This window comes from Vulpes lagopus, chromosome 14 (assembly GCF_018345385.1).
Source record: "Vulpes lagopus strain Blue_001 chromosome 14, ASM1834538v1, whole genome shotgun sequence".
Lineage (NCBI taxonomy): Eukaryota > Metazoa > Chordata > Mammalia > Carnivora > Canidae > Vulpes > Vulpes lagopus.
The window spans coordinates 51,358-57,756 of record NC_054837.1 but is presented as its reverse complement, the minus strand read 5'-3'; the positions used below and the strand labels follow the sequence as shown (position 1 = coordinate 57,756).

The following is a 6,399-nucleotide window of genomic DNA, read 5'->3' as shown; positions in this document are numbered from 1 at the left end:
AGCTAACCAACCAGGATCATGCAGACCAGAGACATTTATTCTCAGTTTCTCTATAGTTCAGCTTGTGTTACTGGGCAGTATGAAGGGCTATCAGGCAAATCTTTTGTTAGAGATGATGTAAACAAATAATGCTTATTTTCTTGTTCCAAAAGAATCATTTCCTCACAAACAGAGCTTACTCTTAAATATACTACATTGGGGCAAAGGGTGGCTAAGTCAGCTAAGCATCCAACTCTTGACTTCCACTCAGGTCATGACCTTAAGGTTGTGAGACCGAGCCCAGTGTCAGACTCTGTGCTCTGTTCAGCACAGTTTGCTTGAGATTCTCTCTCTCCGTCTCCCTCTGCCACTCCTCATGCTATGCTCTCTCTCTTCAAATATATAAATAAGTAAAATCTTAAAATACAGTGGATAGTAACCTGAAATAGAACTCCACATAAACTCTTAATAAGCACATTGGTACCAAACGCAGGTGCTAATATCCCTCCCTTTCAATCCATCAAAATATTATCTTATGAGTACACAGTTTGCACTAAAATTTTATATTAAGTTATGTTGATATTCATATATGAAAGGAAAGGACTAATGATAAGAAACTGAGGAGTGTATAAAACTAGCCAAATCAGGGACACCTGGGTGGCTTAGCAGTTAAGCGTCTGCCGTCAGCTCAGGGCATGATCCTGGAGTTCCAGGATGGAGTCCCACATTGGGCTCCCTGCATGGAGCCTGCTTCTCCCTCTGCCTGTGTCTCTGCCTCTCTCTCTCTCTCTCTCTCTCTGCCTCTATCTCTCTCTCTGTGTCTCTCATGAATAAATACATAAAATCTTTAAAAAAAACTAGCCAAATCAGATAAGCCAGAGATATCTCTCATGGGAATATAGAACAAAAAAAATACTTGTGCATCCCAAGAGCAGAAAAGAGCATTCATGAGCATTTATCCTTGATGTTACTTGGGGACAAGGCATTTATGTCTCCACCATCATTAGCTGGAGTATGTACAGAGCAAAGAGGAATGCCCTGTTCTCATGTTTTAGTACAGTTTATCCCGAAGACTCTGTAATACTCTACTCAAAATGAATCATCCTTTAATGCAAAACCAATCCTAGGGAAATTAACAGGACAACCTGTGTTATTCCAAAGACATTGCCCAAATGCCTGCAACATAGTACATTTTCACTTTTGTTTGTAGAATGGTCGTATGACAGTCAACGAAGGAAGCACCAAAGAATTGCAAATACACAAATATGGGTTAGTCACAAGTTTAATGAAGGGCTATCCAAGAAATCATATATGGCAAGTAAGCATCCCAGTTAAGGGGTAAGAATGTGATAATAGCAGTACTTTATACACATTTCCTCATTCATCCCTCCCAACCACCCCATGAACCAATATTCTCACCCAATCTCAGAGATGAGAACACTGAGCTTTCATAAGGTTGTGGATTTATCCAAACTTACAGAGAATGCATAATGCAGTCACTATGGTACACTGAATCACAATAGCAACAAAAGCAAGGGCATATAACAAATTCACAGAGATCAAGTCAACCCTTTAATGACTTTTGAAATGACTAATACTAATGCCAAGAGGCACCTGGGTGAAGCAGTCAGTTAAGCATCCTACTCTTGGTTTCAGTTGTGATCTCAGGGTTTTGAGATCAAGGCCCCATATCGGGCTCTGTGCTCAATGCACAATCTGCGTAAGACACTCTCCTTCTGCTCCTCTCCACTGCATGGCTCGCACGTGGGTGTGTACCCTCTGTCTAAAATAAATAAATAAAATCTGAACAAAAATGCCAACTACCCTTTTTAATATGGAATTGATCACAGCTCTTCCATAGTGGACAATGATACTAAATATCAATAGATTTAAAACTCATAATTAAGTGTAATATTTTAGCAATTTCTTGACTTTGGTGGAAACAGAAACAACTTCCCTCCTAAGAAATATTAGAAACATCCAAATAAACACAATTTATGACAAACCACAGTACTTCTTTATAAATGTAATAATTTTTGATTTACTGACCATAAGTACTATATTACATTTGTTTTATTTTGTTTACTTACCATGTGTTTTACTTTGTTTAAGTGCCATGCTTACAAGTGCCATATTATACTCACAGGGGCAGTGTATCTTAGTGGTTAAGATTAAAATTAAAAAAAAAAAGATTAAAATCAGATTATCTGGACTCTACTAATTTCCAGCTGTGTATCCCTTAAAAAAAAGTCCTTAATTTCTCCATACGTGTTTCCCCTTTTATAAATAAAGAAAATAATAATTATTCCATAGGATTGTTGAAAGGATTATATAACTTAACACATGAAAGGTACTTAGAATAGGATGTAGCCTATATTAAGGACTCAGTAAATTTTTGTAATTATCATGATTATTACCCAATCTAAATATAAGTAAGCTACATTATGATGGAGTTCTATTCTGTTTCTAAAACGTAAGTGGATTCACTAGCATTAAATAATATAGGTTATTAAAAAATAGAAGATTAGTGCATCTACAATGTACCCAAATTGGAAGTATATGTCTTGTGCATCTTTGCACATGGCATTTTTTTAATAGTAAAATTATTTTTATTGGTGTTCAATTTGCCAACATACAGAATAACACCCAGTGCTCATCCCATCAAGCACCCCCCTCAGTGCCTGTCACCCATTCACCCCCATCCCCCGCCCTCCTCCCCTTCCACCACCCCTCGTTCGTTTCCCAGAGTCAGGAGTCTTCCATGTTCTGTCTCCCTTTCTGATATTTCCTACCCATTTTTCCTCCCTTCCCCTCTATTCCCTTTCACTATTATTTATATTCCCCAAATGAATGAGACCATATAATGTTTGTCCTTTTCCGATTGACTTATTTCACTCAGCATAATACCCTCCAGTTCCATCCACATTGAAGCAAATGGTGGGTATTTGTCGTTTCTAATGGCTGAGGAATATTCCATTGTATACATAGACCACATCTTCTTTATCCATTCATCTTTCGATGGACACATGGCATTTCTTACTGAAATCGAACCCCTGAACTTCTTTCCAATCACATAAAAAATAGTTCAGGGTATATATTAACCAATTTGTGAATTGTATCCTGCTTTATTTGGGTCACACTCACCAAACAAATGCTCCTTCTCTGCTTAACCTGAGTCACATTACACAGTGTATGGAAAGTGTTGGAGTGCGTATTTTCATGTCATCTGTTGGGTTCATTACATAATATTTTAACACCCAAACTATATACTCTCTAGTTCACAAAACATCACAGTTGAAACCATGTCAGGGAGTCAGATGGAAGAACTTTTCTCCCTTGGACTGGTTCATAGGAGCTAGCCCGGCAAGTCAGTTAATTTCTGTAGCACACATGCATGGTCTCTACAGGCTCCTCATTGGCCATAACTCATGAGCAAATGTAGATTAGCTCATTGGCTGCTCTGAGGGGTTAAATTCAGAGTATTTTCGCTCAGAATAAACTTCTGGCACAGTGTAGAAAAACAATTGGGTAAGATAGAGTTTTACCTGGGGTGCCTGGGTGGCTCTGTTGGTTGAGCATCTGACTTGGTTTCAGCTCAGCAACTGATCTCGGGGTCATGAGTTCCAGATGCACATGGGCTCCATGCTCAGTGCAGTCTGCTTTGGAATCTTCTTCCCTCCTCCTCCCCCTTGGTCCCTCTCCCCACTTTCACTCTCTCGAAATGATTAATTAATTATAGTTTTAACACAATTTACAGAAAAAGTGAAACTTAGTGATACTGAAAATCAAGCTTGTTTCGTGTCTTAGAGTAGGCTGGTGAGTCTGAAGAGGGATGCCCAGACGGCTTTTAACTAACCCCAGCCCTGCCCTCTTGGATCTGCCCCCAGCACCTGGGAGGACTTGCACAGTCAAAAGATCACTTCAGAGAAGACCTGTTTTAGCCCTCGTCTCATTGTGGGGTTCCGCACAAGGTTACCAGCCCTCCTGAGTATAATATTTGACCTCTTCTCAGGCGGAAATGACTAGTATTTTGCTGGGGAGACTAATGAATCAATACTTATGGCACTGACCCCCTTTGCCATGTCCTTCCTCATCCCTGTCCTCAAGCTCCTGCTCAGACTTGTCATCAGCACACAGCAAAAGCACTGTGGAGTAATTATCCTGTCACTTAGGGAGCAAACACAACTTTCTGTGGATGCGATCTCAGTCTCTACATGCAATGAAGAAAGTCTGAGAAGGCAAAGCTCCTGTTGATTAAGATAAAGACGCGATGATGGCTTGTTTCTCCAGGGTAACATTTAGAGTCACTACAAATGAAGACCATTAGTGGTCACTACAAATGCAGTCATTAGTGGTCAAAGGTAAGCTGCACAGAACTGAATGCCAGGGAAATCAAGCCCATTTTTATTAATTTCCTTACCCTTTTCCCACTAAATATTTTTATTAAGCTGCCAACAAGAAATCAACTTACTGTTTGATAATTTCCACATTTAATTTCACCAGGAGGGAGAGAGAGAACACACACACACACACACACACACACACACAAACACATAAATAAGGCTGTGTATTAACAGAAGGAAGGTGGCCAAAGGGAGAAGTAGACGCTCTTGGGAGCCTGGACAATGTTGCTCCAGGAGGAAATTATGTCAGAAAAATGTAAATGCGAAAACATGTCTTAAGTCATCAGTAGATGAAATGCGGTTGATTATATAAAATTGAGAACTAAAATACTTAAAATTATGATTCTATTGATGTCAAAAACCAGATTCTTGAAGAAAGTGATTGAAATGAAGTTGGATGAAAATCCATTTTTAAGGATTTTTTTAAAACCCATCAGATCAAAGAAGAGTGAATGTTTGAGAAGGGATAATTTTACTCACAAGGAAGGGACTAATTGTCCTCATAGGTTTTCCTAAATATAAGCTTTATGTTTCTTTTTGGACAATATTTAGCTCACGGAATCTATTATATACTTAGAAATTATTTAGCAAGAGGGCCCCTTGGTGGCTCAGCGGATGAGCATCTGTCTTCGGCCCAGGGTGTGATCCTGGAGTCCTGGGATCAAGTCCCACATCAGGCTCCCTGCATGGAGCCTGCTTCTCTCTCTGCCTGTGTCTCTACCTCTGTGTGTGTGCGTGTGTGTGTGTGTGTATGTGTGTGTGTGTGTGTGTGTGCATGTGTCTCATGAAGAAATAAATAAAATCTTTAAAGAAAAGAGAAAGAAATTATTTAGCAAGGTACATTTTTAAATTCACTTTCCTTTTACTGAAGCAGGCTAGGTTCGTAAATCACTGCTCCTTGCTCCTTGCTGTTACCTTTCAGCTCCAGTAAATGTCTTTAGGTGTCCTCGCTAACGTCTTCATCAATTTTCAATTCCATATAAATGCAGAAGGAAAGATATTTATCTCAACTAAATGTCAAAACTATATTTTGGATTAGCATGCCTTGCATTCTGACCTCTGTTTTCACCTCTACCTCATTTCATTTTTATTTTTTATTTTTTTCTCATCTCATTTTTAGTGTGTTTGTGCTTCAGATGTAGAATTGGCAGAAATTCAAGACTGAATGGGAGAGTTCCTTCATATTTATATGCATCTATAATTATAGGAAGGTTTACAAATGGACATATTGTAATGTCTTTAAAAAGCAATGCCCTGTTTTCATTTTGGCAGCACATATACTGAACATTGGGATGATACAGAGAAGATGAGCATGGCCCCTTCACAACGGTGACACTTAAGCAGTAATGGCTTACCTCAGACTTTTCAGCATAATTATTTTCCACCCCTGAAGATTCTTTTTATTAATAAAGCAGGACTATTAATGTAAATAATTAATATACAATAATAAATCTATTTGCTTTGTACAATGTGATGAATGTTAACAAGCATGAACACCATGAAACCACTACCACAACCAACATAACAAACATCTGTTACCACCCCAAATTCCCTCCTGCTCCTAGGAACCCTCCATCCTGCCTCTGCTCCTCCTCACTGTCCCCAGGAAACTGCAGGTTGGATACCAGTCCCTAACTACTAGTTTGCGTATCTGAAAAGTTTACCAAAATGAAATCTTATGTTACATACTTTTTAAAAAATATTGTCCTCTCTCACTTAACATACGTGTTCTGAAATCCTTCCATGCTGTAGCGTGCAACAAGAACTCATCTTTCTTATTGCTGAATGGTATTCAGTCATATGCTATGCCTCAGTTTGGCATCCATTCACCTCTTGGTGGACATTTGGGGTGTTTTTATTTTGACTGCTAAAAACAAAGCAGTTTTAACATGATTATATAAGTGTTTGTATAAAAATATGCTTGCAGAAGTGGAACAGTTGGATCATATGATACATATGCATTTAGCTTTTTTTTTTTTTGCATTTAGCTTTTTAAAAAGAACTGTTTAAAGTTTCC

At 38.6% G+C, this 6,399-nt stretch overlaps 1 non-coding gene across 1 annotated transcript; it reads left to right on the top strand.

The window, feature by feature from the left end:
• Positions 1-5,638: 5,638 nt before the first annotated feature.
• Positions 5,639-5,748, top strand: LOC121475885. Its single transcript, XR_005983836.1, has one exon. It is a non-coding gene; the product is annotated as a U6 spliceosomal RNA (small nuclear RNA).
• Positions 5,749-6,399: the final 651 nt, after the last annotated feature.